We start from the raw sequence: 14014 nt of genomic DNA on the forward strand, positions 1-14014 counted from the left end.
ACGGTGTGACCTTAACAATTTAGTTAACCATTCGGTTCGAAGTTTCCTTATTTTAAAAGAGAGATAATAATAATACTTACCTTATTAGTGTTGTTGTTATTAAAGAGAAAAAAAATCACTGGCCCAAAATGGCATCACTCATGCTAAAAGCCTGTGCTACCAAACCTAGGCAGATCAATGTCTGATCTAATTGCAGTTTCTACCTCTCCCAGAAATGTAATATTAATCACCCAGTCTGCAATTTTCTGGAGAAGCACCAGTAAGGTAATCTGTCGTGTTTGTGGGCCTGCTTCTTCTCCCCCCACCCCATGAAGAGAAGAGGCAATCTGTTGCATTTTAAAAAATCCTTGCTGTTCTCTTCCTCCCAAAAGAAGTTGTCTAGGTCTAAAAATAATCCTCTTTTCTTCTGTTAACAGCTCCCTTGCTCCACCCTTCTTCCTATAAAAGCCTTCCATTTTGGTAAAACACTTGGAGCATCCATCTGATTGGATCCTGCCTGACTCACGATGTGCTTAGGAAAGCCAATTTAGATCTTCAAATTTCCTCAGCTGAATTTTCTTTTTTTTTTTAACACGGTAAGCATTATGCAGAAATGACTACATAAAATGATTTCCTAGCATTGTACTACAGCTGCCCGAGGTTCTCCCATGTTTATATCTTCTTCCTTTGTGTGCTCTCTTTCCTGGTTGTGGGTGTGAGCCCACATCTGGCCTTGCCCTCAGATAAATGACAGCAATCTCTCGGTTCTCCCCTGTTCTGGAACATGCTTCACTAGCAAAAAATCACCAGTTCCCTCTAAATTTATGTTGCCATTTGGCAGAAAGGGTCAGCTTTGTTGTGAGATTCATTTAACACTGCACTATAGTATGAGAAAGGAGCCCGCCTTCTATAAATACTCTTTTATGATATTATATTCTTCTATGAATAGAATGAAAGTCTCATTTGCAAGAGGAAAAAGCTTTGTGTGTGAAGAAGGAAGTCCTGGGAAGAAGGTGTGGTTACTTTTCAGATTACAGCTGAAATTACACAGACTTTTTTCCTGTTGCTTAATAAGGACTTGAATAGAAACGGCAAAATGAGGAGAGTGTTGGGCGGTCCTCCCAAGGTCCCATTTTTTTTCACACCATTTCCACAGCAGTGTCCCGAGAATCAACAGCTTCCATTAATGTTGTCATCAGAAGATACCTAAGTAGAACCTCCTGGACATAATAATTAAATTAGTGTGACTGCTTTCCAGAGGGGATATCCCACATGTCACTTTTCAAATCTCACACCAGAAACTAAAGAGCTCTTTAGACCTGCTGCTGAAATGTCACTGCTAGGGGACAGCTGCTGGTCCAAGTTCAGCCTAGGAATGGAAGTGAGTTATTTTTCTGTTTCCACGTGACTCTGTAAGCATGGCAAGACCCAGCCTACCAGTTAGAAAGCTTTACCTTGTGCATTAATTTTTAAAAACCTCCTATCACTGACTTGGTCTGGGAGAGAGGGAATCTAACCCTTTGGGATGGTTTTGCCTGGGTTCGCCCCCCAGTCTGGCCTGCCTAGACACTGCTGAGCAGTGGGCGCCTCTGCCCAGCCTGCTGCATGCACCCCCACTGCTCCACACTAGGAAACTTGCCACACAGGCAAGTCCCAACGTCAAAAATCTGAACTGAATTCAAACATTCTAAGCATTTGCAGAACAAGGAACATTTTTTACTTGTTAATTTTTCAAAAGTTTCATGGCTACATGGTGCTTCACAGCACCTCCCCGTAAGTTCTTATCAAACCCCTGTGAGGAAGGTGTTCTTGTCCTTATTTTACAGGTGAGGGAGTTGAATCTCAAAGCGACTGGGTGTTTCCTAAGGTCACACAGTAATATGAGGGAACAGGGGCTGGGTCAAACTGCTCCTCTGATGTCAAGGTCCGTCCTCTGCCACAATGCCTACCCTCCCTGGTGATCAAAAACTAAACTAAACCAAAATGAAAGTGAGTACTACTTCTTTATCTAAGTAATTCTGTCGCAATCACTGGGACCAGCAATTCAGCATACATGGCACCCACGTCCTCTCCCAGGCAGCAGCCACAGCCACCATGGCTCCCGAGTCCTCCCAGAGATATTCCCAAATGTGTGAAATCTTTGGCTTTGCATGTCTAGTGCAAATGGAAAAAAAACTGCACACACTGCTCTGAACCTGGATTTTTCACTTAGTATTTTCTCAATGCTTCCTTTATATTAGCTATTAGAACTTACAATGGTGGCGGGGGAGGGGTATAGATTTCTGTGCCTGACCATTAAACACCTAAATGCAAGAACCTGGCCATCCTTTCCTCCTGCTTATGCTGAAACCTCATAGTCGTTCCCTATCACTTATAAAATCCCATTTAAATTTTTAGCCAGGAATTCAAGGGCCTACACAGCCCATTCCTAACCCACCATTCAACGTTTAGTTCCCTGGCAATCCTGTGTGAATCAGCCTGTTCTCTCCACTGGTGCTCTCTGCCCTCTTCCCAGACTTCAGGGCCCCCGTCCAATCCCATCTCTTCAGAGGAACACCCCCTGACCTCCACAGCTAGAAGGCATTCCTCCCTCTCAGGAATCTCAGCAGTAGTGATAGTCTGATAGCAGACACTGAGTGCCCCATCATCTTAGCTTAACCATCAATATTTGTTAACAAGCGGATTGGTAATCACTGGATGGATGAAGCTAGTTCTTTACTTCACCAACACAGTGTATGTCCTCTGGAGGGGATATGATTGATTGAAGACTGATTTTCCCTCCGGTGCTGGCTGTTTGCATTCCAGAGATCAACCTACCACTCCTAGCTCAGGAGCAGAAGCTGGTGAACAACTTGGCCATTTGGGTACATGTGATAAATAACGGTGATTCTTGGTGCCAGCCGGGTCTTGCTTTCGGAAGCTAATGGTGCCCATGGCCTTCCATTCTCAGGGCTGTTGTTCAAAGGGACAGAGCAGATCTGTCTTGTTCACAGTGACGCACTGCGCGCCTCTCTCGGGAAAATGGAGACATGCAGTTCTCATCCTGGGTATCTGTCTGATGGTTTCTCTTTGCTTTCCCTTATTTTTATTCATTTATCACGCAGTTATTTATTCATTTTTAAGTGTCCCAAATTGCCATGTTAAAGCCTCTAATTTAGATCCTTTTCAGTGTCTTGGCCTTTTAATTCTTTACCATCTAGCTATTTGGTGGGGCTTTTTGGAAGATTAATTTTGTATTTCATCTGCCTGCTTTAGTTATGTTCAATAGAAGAGTTTTTCTGAACTATTTAGTTCATCGACTTAAAATTAAAGTCATGGTATTTTTCCCTTTAAATGTCAATGAGCAGGGTGTTGCAGCTATTATGTCACTGTCTTAAATCTTAAATGTGGTGCTACTTTAAATCTTTCAAATTATTGCAATATTAAATACGGCATTAAAATAACTATAGATAAAAATGTCTCCAGAGACTGCCAAAATGTCCCTGGGGGAGCAAACTCACTCCTGGTTGACAGCTGCCGTTCTGTGGACTCACTGAGTCCAGGACTCGGGTTTCTTTGCTTCCATTTCCCTCTATGAAGGATTCTACCTGAATCAATAATTTCACTGGGGATCACATGGGAAACAATGTGAACAATGAAAACAGAAATGTAATAGTTGATTGAAACACATCGAATCTCAGAAAATCCAGACGTCCACAATGACCAGAGAAATCCAGGGAAAACTCATTGGTCACCATTGGAACCAATTCTTTCCTTTGAAAGCTGATGAAGGGAAAGAACTCCTTCCCTGCCTTTCTAGTTGCAGCTCCTTTGCAGAAACCAAATTGTTCCAGGTGAGGATGGGAAGCCCTACTTTACAGAAGGAGTCATTTTCCCTAATGTAATTACCACTTCAGACAAGGAGTGTCGATTGATGTTAAAACCTCTGTGGATGAAGTGCTGATTGCTCACATGACACCCGAGTGACAGCACTTGGGTTACTTTCTGGTCACAATAGATGAAAATGAAGCCATGTGATGAGGGGATCAGGCTGTTCCCACCTTCACCTAGTGGCCATCTATTCCATTAACATTGGATTGGTGAGATAACCAGCTACTCCATGTCTTCGCGTGTGACACAGCCTGAAGCTCACATCATCAGGTATCTCGTAGTCTAGCCACAAACGTTTAACTCGACTCCAACCAAAGGTCTGCATCTAACTTATTTATGTGAAATATATAGGAGCCACAGGGACAAACTGAACAACAACAGGGAGAGTCAAACAACCCTAAGAGGTGGTACATCCTTCAGGACAAATGGCCTGAACTCCTCAATAAATCATCATAATTAGAAAAGAAACTGTTCTAGGTCAAAAGTCTAAAATCAAAACAAATAAATGGGATGTGTGGTTCTGGATTGGTTTGTGGTTTGTACAAACCAGCTATAAAGGACATTTGGGGGCCAAATGAAGAAATTTGAATATGTAGTATGTATTAGATAATATTAAGAAATCATCATGCGTTTCGTTAGATGTAAAATGTCTTTTGGGGCTGTATGGGAGGGCATTCTTACTCTTTAGAAGTGCATACTGAAGTATTTAAGGAGGCATTAGGAGTTTCAAACAACGAAGATTTTTTTTCTGATTCATACTTTATCATCATCCCAGATCAGCTGTCACTGTCCTCGCCATCTTCAGTCTGGTCTGCTGGCTGAAGGGGCTGTCCTGTCTAGGACATTGTTGCGGGAGGAAAATAAAGACAATAGAACCACACTGTGACTTTTAAAATGTGGATATCATTCCCACTCACATTACAGTGGCTGAAGCAAGTCGCACGACCACATGTAGCATCAATGGGGGTGAGGACACATAATTCTCCCACAGGGTGGGGCAGGAGAATTATTTAGAAATCAGTGACAATGAGAACAAAGCATCTTAAACTCTGAGTCATAACAAAATTGTTTCTCAGGGAGCAAATTATAATGTTAAATCCAGATGTTTAAAAACAAGAAATGTTGAAAATAAATGAACTTAGCTTTCAACTCTAGAAACTAGACAAGAAGTAAACAAGCCAAACAATTTAGAAGGGTGGACTTAATAAAGATGAAGTAGATAATACAAAATAGAGAAACAAAAACAAGAGACTTAAATTCTGTTTTGACAAGATCAAAATGTAATAAGCCTTTGGCAAATATGGTACAGAAAAGAAAGAAAAAGAAAAACACAATAACATTTGAAGTGAAAACGAGATAAGGAGATTTAAAAAAAATTAAAGCTATGTATAACTTTATTCCAATGAGTTTAAAAATCCAGATCATGGGGAGTGACTATTTAGAAAAAAATATAAATACCAAAATTGACTCAAGAAATAGAAAGCTTGAACTTACCAATAACAACATAAGAAATAGGTAGTCAAAGATCTACCCTCAAAAAAGAAAACAAGTTCTCGTGGACCTTAAGGTTGAATACTACCAAGTCCTCAAGGAGATAAATCCCATATAATATGAAGGGTCCACAGCTTAGTAAAGGGTGGACTGCTTACCAATAGCGGATTATCACTTTTCAGCTAAAGATACCGTATGAGCACGTTCTGGGCAATGAGATGAAAGAAGAGGGAGAGAGGCATATGTGTTTTGGGAAAAGGTTTTCTTCTCCAATAAAAAGAGAGAAAGGTGTGAGGAGACTCTGCTCCTCCCTCCCAGTTTGGGGACAGGTCCCTGCAGATCTGCTGCAGTCATCTGGTGACCAGAGGGAACATACAGTTGCCCCATTGAAAATGAGCTGGGAAGAATTTGGATGCTATATGGTGCTGTTGAGTGCTGAACCAACTCTGGGACCTCCTATGTGAGAAAAATATATTCTTGTATAAAGCACTTTTCTTTGATTTTTGTTGTTGTTGTTACTAGAAGCTGAGAACACCCTAACAAAATACGTGCGCTCTATCATACTTTTACAGCATAAATACCCCAGGTGACCTCAATGGTTACAGAGCCCAGAAAGAGCTCAAGAGCTTTGTAGTCATTTTGCATGTGTTGATCTTGCATAATCCTGATACCAAAACTAGATACCTTCATAAACCATTTGTAAAGAAAATTTTTCTTTTGAATCCTGCAGCTGGGCTAATGAACTGTTTCAATGGCAAAACAGAGACAGAAACTCCTGTCTTGAACAAAAGATACTTCAAACAAATTCTTATCTGCAAAGTTGAAGCACATTTCATTTTTTTCTACCAAGATAACTTAGAGACAAAACAGAATATATCAATAGTCTTTTCCTCTTGTTTTAAAAAAGCAAGATAATTATGACAATTGTTATGACTATGACTCTTAATTCTTCAGCTTTTAATCTCTTCTAAAACCTAAAATGGGATTCTTGGCCAGATGGCTGTTACAGCAAGTTCACATTTTATTGAAACATTTTCACTGGTTATTGTCCTTACCACATTGGTAGTTAAGCTTCGTCCTGCTTGTTTATGAGGTGTTAGGTAATTATCCAGTTTACTTAGCTTGTGTACCTGTCAGCTGATGCAATTCAATGCTAGCAAGTGAATAAGTTGTTTTCAATGAGAGTCAATTCAATAAATTTAATAGCTCAGGTGGGAAATGTTCTGTGTATTAAAAATAAAAAGTTAAAGCTAAGTGAAATACATATATGCCACAAATGAAAATACTAACACTCTTACACCTGTAGCAGGTAAATGACTCCATGCCAAGGAGGGGTGAATGGATGCATAGGACTCTGACATAGGAATTTAGGACTCAAGGTCAGACAAATGTTATATATAGTTAATGGAGGGAAGAGAGGGCAATAAACAACCTCAATGAGGAACTGGGAGGGAAACACAATCACTAGGAACTCTGGAACAGAGCAAAGGTCAGCTGGGAACGTGAAGATAGGCAGACACTTGATTACAAGGAACCCGAAGCCAAGGTGAAGACAGTAGCAGGAAAGAGAAAGACCAACTCTATCCTGAGCCAGGCAGCTTCTGACCAGGGCTCTGGAGGCCTCCTGCCCACAGGCATTGTCAGGAGAGCCGGAGGCAGCACTGAGCCTGTAGGTGGGAGGCAGGGGTAGTTAGAAGCCAAGCAAAAGGTTCAAGACAAGTTCAATACACCAGACAAATGAACTGCTGCCTCAGACTCTCAACTGCCATCAAGGAAGGCTGGCAGACTAGACCACTGTGGGTAGAAGGCCCATTTATCTCCTGGGTCTAAAAGCAGTTGATTCTGGAAAACACTATGAAGACAGTAAGTACTGTGTTTAGCATGTGTAACCCTCCTTTCGATCCCCAAGTTAACTTGGGGAAATCAAAGCACATTCACTTTAGAAGGCTGGCTCATCTGAAAAGTCCAAAGTGCCTGTAAGGTATTGCCTAACTAAGCTCTCCTTACAAGGACTTGCAAAGAAACACTTCCTCCATCTTCCAAAGTAACTGAGGATCAGCTCTATTTGTAAATCTGGGGGACACAAATGGCAGTTAATCTCTGCTGGCCTTAGCCTCTTTGAGAGAATCTGCCCCTGAGGGTGGCAGGCGGTGAGTGGAAGTGCCAGCTCAGAGCCAGACTCTTGGAAGAAGAGCAAGGGGTCAAGATGGGGACTAAAGCACAGGTCTGAGTTTCCTCCTGGCTAACATGCATCGGTCTTAGAAATAAGACTCTACCTTTCTACCGTCCTGCCTTTTTCTCCCTCAACAACACCCAAAAGATTTCCACTAGACATAACGAGTCAAATCTTGGTGAGAATCAAATGGCATCTCACTCTACCATTTTGCCAAGTTGGGTCCTAAGGCCTGCTGTTGTCTTTCTTTACTTTCCAATTTAAAAAAAAATTATTTATCCTCAACCAGGGACATTTTTTCATTGCTTTTAGAGACAGAGGAAGGGAGAGAGAGAGAGGAACATTGATTGGCTGCCTTCTCATACCCAACCAGACCAGGGATAAAACCTGAAACCTGGGTATGTGCCCTGACCGGGAATCAAACCTGCAACCTTTTGTTCTATGGAACGATGTTCCAACCAACTGAACCACACCAGCTAAAGTTACTTTTCAAATTTGTCTTCCCTTTTCCATTTCCTCTTGCACCTTCCAATTTTACTTGAGGAGTGTCTACCCTCAAACAAGTTCCAGAGTCTACACTAGGAGGATCGGAGCATCCTGTTGAACGCCAAAACGTTATTCCCTCTAGAAAAGAAAATATCAGTGGATCCTCATGGCCCACAGATTTGGCAAGCCAGGAAGAGAGAGAGAGAGGGAGAGAAAGGAGAACAAGCGCTGTACTTAGCACCAGCCCACGGTACAATCACCAGGGCCTCCCTCTCGTCATGATATCCCAGATGTGAAACAACTCACTCAGTTACTTCAGAATGCTTTGTAAACAGGGCGCGCACCATCAGAGCACGGTTGAAAGTGTTTCAGTTGTGCTTGTCTCTCATTTTCTGTAGGTGTTTTCCCAAAGGCTGCTTTCTCAAAGGGAGCCTGGGGAGATGCTTAATCAGCGGTTATTACTCTTGCTGCTTCCTGCTCAGTCAGTGGAAACATCCAAAAGACATGAACAATTCCTGTTCCCTCATATATTATATAACCTTCATGCTACAGAGGTTAAGTGTTTGGACTTAACTCCACCCAGGACTTGGGTGGCATTTAGGAACCTAAGTCCAACCACTAAATCTATAACTTCTCCTCCCTGCAATTTATGTAAGGGGTAACCTCTCCCAATAAGTGTGCTTATCTTTCCTTGGCCATTCAGAAAAGCAAGAAGATGTTTTCAAATGTTTGTCAAATCATAATACTGTAAATATTTTTTTAAAAGATTTTATTTATTTATTTTTAGAGAGAAGGGAGAACCAGAGGGGGAGAAACATTGATGTGAGAAAGAAACATCAATTGGCTGCTTTTCCTTTGCACCCTGACCTGGGCCTGAACCTGCAATCCTGGCACATGGCCTGACCAGGAGTCGAACCAGTGACCTTCCGCCTTGTGGGACAATGCCCAACCAACTGAGCCACACCTATCAGGGTTCATTATAAATCTTATGTCCAGAAGTGAATCATTTGTATATCTTGGCGATCGTGTAGGCCAAGGGTTCTGAACCAGGGTTAGTGAATGGGCCTGGAGGGAGTTGGATTTGAACCTGGAAGTATGTAGGCTCAGAAGTTTCTCAAAACAAATCCTATGGTAGTGGAACCAATAAATGGAAAGCAAGAATCCAGGATTTATTTACTTTTTATGGACCCTGAGTGAAACTTTTTCTGAAGGTTGACCTCTGAACTTTAAGCTATGTTCTCCTGTAAATTCTCTTTATTAAATCAATTTGAGTTTTTTTTCTGTTTCTTGCTACAGGAAGATCTTTAGGTAACATAAGCTTATATGACTTTTAGGAAATTGAAACACAATATATAGTTACAGAGATTTCTGAAATATCAAACCAATATTTAACCAAAAGAACTTTTTCTTCATAACATCCCCAATAAGGCAGAGTTGTATAGTTGTACACAATATGTTGGAGATAATGAATTTGTGCAAAAGTAATTAAGCTGCAATCATACAGTGAGTCAGTTGCGACACAGTTATTTCAAGGAACTTCAGTTCCCACGCCCCTGGAGACATTGTCAAGTCTCTTAGGAAATTATGTTGAGATATTGCCTAAAGTGACACTTAAATTTTCCCCCATGTTCCTCTTAGATTGTGACAGATAGTTCCCACTTAAAAGAACACAGTCACTTTTCTGACACAGTTACCACTAAAAACAAAACATCAAACTGAAAGGAAAAAAGATTTTCTAAATAAATAATGTCAGTTATTCATTAATACTAACAGATAATGCAATCCTGGCAACTGGAACATTGGATCTGAGTTCTGAGTTGCTCCAACTTTGCCCCAGGAGCTGTTGCAAACGTACCAGAAACCCACAGCTTATTTGAATAGAAGGAAATGAGTCCTAAACACTATTTGTGAGATACCTTTGTTCAAATAAAGATGGAATATGAAAAGATAGGACCCACTATTCTTTTTAGACCAGTTTCTTTTTTCATAGAAGGATGCCTTACACGTCAGGATGTGGAAAGTATTTTGTTTACTATCATTGTTCCTGACCTCTGAGGGGCAACATTTTTTTATTTATAGAATTTCTGGCGAATCAATTTAAGCTTACAAATCCCATTTTAAACTAATTTATGGGTTGTTTTCTTCTTTCTTTTTTCAACACTGATTACTTTAATGGTGAATTTCTGAGTCAAGAAAAACTGTACTCTACATCAAAGAAAGAATGCCGCACCAGCAGCTGAGCACTCTATAGGCACTGCATGTATCGCATTCACTTTCTGTGTATACTGAACTTCTCAGGCTTTCTGGGCCTCTATGCACAGAGGGGCTTAGACCTGCTGCTCTCCATTCTCCCTCCCCTAGAGATATAGAAGTCTATGAACAATGTGATTATCTTACTATAATATCAAGGACTACCATTTGAAACTATGTGTTTTCCATGTCTATAGATTTTAGTTCATGTAACAATCAGAAATAAATTGTCAGGTTTAGAATGACACTACTCATGAAGGATTCTTGATTAAGAAATCAAATACCACTTCTGGCCAAGATGGAGGCATAGGTAGACACACTGTGCCTCCTTGCACAACCAAAATAAAGACAACAAAAATTTAGAAACAAAAAAATAACCAGTACTGACAGAAAATTGAACTGTATGGAAGTCCAACAACCAAGGAGTTAAAGAAGAAACATTCATCCAGACCAGTAGGAGGGGTGGAGTTGGACCCCGGCCGCAGCAACGCAGCAGCAGGGGGACCCAGCAAGGTGGCAGATTGTGGTGGGGCACAGTGCTCAAGGCTGCTGGTGGACCGAGCAGCCCCACATTCCTGTGCATATAAACCAGGTGAAACTGGGGGACGAGACAGACCATGCAACCCAGGGTCTCAGCGCGGGGAAATGAAGCCTCAAAACACCAATTGAAAACACTGGTGGGAGTTGAGGTGCTGGGAGAAACTCCCAGACTCACAGGAGTTCATTGGAGAGACCCACAGGGTCCTAGAATGTACACAAGCCCACCCACACAGGAATCAGCACCAGAAGGGCCCAGTTTGCTTGGGGGAAGAAGCAGCGGAAGTGACTGAAATCTGTCAGAGAGTGGAGCAAGCACCATTGTTCCCTCTCGGACCCACCCCCACATACATCACACTGAAGCAACTGGGTTGACCTGCCCTGGTGAATACCTAAGGCTCCACCCCTCACTACAAAACAGGTGCATCCAAATCAAAAAAATGGCCCAAACGAAAGAACCAATCAAAGCGCCAGAACAAATACAACTAAACGATGAAGAGATAGTCAATACTTTTAAACGATCAAGAGATAGCCAACCTATCAGATGCACAGTTCAAAGCACTGGTGATCAGGATACTCACAGAATTGGTTGAATTTGGTCGCAAATTAGATGAACAAATGAAGGTCACACTAAGTGAAATAAAGGAAAATGTATAGGGAACCAATAGTGATGGAAAGAAAACTGGGACTCAAATCAATGGAATGGACCAGAAGGAAGAAAGAAACAACCAAATAGAAAAGAATGAAGACATAAGAATTCAAAAAAATGAGGAGAAGCTTAGGAACCTCTGGGACATCTTTAAACATTCCAACATCCGAATTATAGCGGTACCAGAAGAGGAAGAGGAAAAGCAACAAGTAGAAAACTTATTTGAACAAATAATAAAGGAGAACTTCCCCAATCTGGCAAAGGAAATAGACTTCCAGGAAGTCCAGGAAGCTCAGAGAGTCCCAAAGAAGTTGGACCCAAGGAGGGACACACCAAGGCACATCATAATTACATTACCCAAGAATAAAATGAAAGAGAGAATCCTAGAAGCAGCAAGAGATAAGGAGACAGGTACCTACAAAGGAGTTCCCATAAGACTGTCAGCTGATTTCTCAAAAGAGACCTTACAGGCAAGAAGGGACTGGAAAGAAGTATTCCAAGTCATGAAAGGCAAGGACCTACATCCAAGATTGCTCTATCCAGCAAAGCTTTCATTTAGAATGGAAGGGCAGATAAAGTGCTTCTCAGATAAGGTCAAGTTAAAGGAGTTCATCATCACCAAGCCCTTATTTTATGAAATGTTAAAGGGACTTATCTAAGAAAAGGAAGATAAAAAACATGAATATAAATGAATATAAAAAACTAATGAATATAAAACTAATATAAAAAATGAATATAAAAAACTAAATGGTATAGGAAAGGCCTTAACTGTGGGGCTTTTTTTTGTTTCATTGCACATTTTTGTTAAAGGATTAGTACAGTAAAATGACAGCAAACTCACAATAATTAACAACCACACCTAAAACAAAAAGAAAAACTAAGCAAACAACTAGAACAGGAACAGAACCACAGAAATGGAGATCACCTGGAGGGTTAGTGACAGGGGAATGGGAGGAAGAGAGAGGGGAAAAGTTACAGAGAATAAGTAGCATAGATGGTAGGTAGAAAACAGACAAGGGGAGGGTAAGAATAGTATGGGAAATGTAGAAGCTAAAGAACTTGTAAGTATGACATATGAACATGAACTAAGAGGGGGAATATGGATGGGAGAGGGTGTGCAGGGTAGAGGGGAATGAAGGGGGGGGAATGGGACAACTGTAATAGCATAATCAATAAAATATATTTTTAAAAAAGAAATCAAATACCTCAAATTTATTGGGAGCATATGAGTTTTATTTCTTTAAAAAAAGGCCTAAAACAAACTTTTGAGATTCAGATACTATCAAGATTTGCTGTAAAATAATGACTGTGTGGGACATGATTTTAAGTTCTCTGCCCTTGTACAAGGAAATTCTTTTTGGTCCCTCTTTAGTTAGTGTTCATCATGAAAGGTTAGAAAAATTATAGTGCGGATTACTTCAGTGTATCACATGTCCAAGGGGCCTGATTATTTAATGGATGGCTTTGTGTGACATCCTTTTAGTTTCACATTTGAATTAAATTAGCAAGTTGCTTTGTTAGAGACATGTTGAACAAAAGTAAACCAAGACTCACTGGAGACTCATGGCTCAGCCCTTTCTATGACTGAAAATAGTTTTGTAGGGAAAGGGGGTGCGGTGGGGGAGGTAGAAGAAGGTAAAGGGGGGATAAATGGTGCTAAAAACAGGCTTGACTTTGGGTGATGAACACACAATACAATATACAGATGATGTATTATAGAATTGGACACATGAAACCTATATGATTTTATTAATCAATATCACCCCAATGAATTCAATAAATAAAAAGAAGTTTTCTGTTTTTGACAGAGCTCTGTGAAGTTTAAAACATTTTTTAGTTAAATTAAATATAAAAATGAATATAAAAAACTAAATGGTATAAGAAAGGCCTTAACTGTGGGGCTTTTTTGTTTCATTGCACATTTTTTAGTGAAAAAAGCATGTATTATATAAAACCATATGAAATTGTTATCTTCATTTATTTTCACCTAATACTTTATAACTAATTTATTTAAATGCTCTTACCCTGTTACTGAAGAATTTAAGTCTTCCTTTAAAAAGGGAAAAAAGAAGTCTGCAGTTAGGGTTTGTGGGTGTCAGAGTTTATGATAGAAGGAGCTAGTTATATACTGTACTTTTTGGACTATAAGATGCTCCCCCCCAAATTTGGGGGGCTGGGGGTGTGTCTTATAGTCCAAATGTAGCTCACCTAGCTCACTGTGGGGGGGCGCGTGGAGCGGGGTCAAAGGTTATTAAATATTTTACCACATTTTTTGCTTCAAACTTTTTTCCTATTTTCCTCCTCTAAAATCTAGGTGCATCTTATGATCCCGTGCATCTTATAGTCCTAAAAATATGGTACTAAAATTTTTTCCCCAACCATTTTAAACTACCAAAGTAGTACAACACATACATAGTTTTAAGAGAGTCAAAAAATACAAAATGGCCCTGGCTGGTGTGACTCAGTGGACTGAGTGCCGACCTGGGAACTAAAGCGTCGCTGGTTCCATTCTCAGTCAGGGCACACGCCTGGGTTGCAGGCCAGGTCCCCAGTATGGGGTAAGTGAGAGAACCACACCT

The sequence above is a fragment of the Phyllostomus hastatus genome, unplaced genomic scaffold (assembly GCF_019186645.2).
Source record: "Phyllostomus hastatus isolate PE091 unplaced genomic scaffold, TTU_PhHast_1.1 phas_contig_16, whole genome shotgun sequence".
NCBI classification, from domain to species: Eukaryota; Metazoa; Chordata; class Mammalia; order Chiroptera; family Phyllostomidae; genus Phyllostomus; species Phyllostomus hastatus.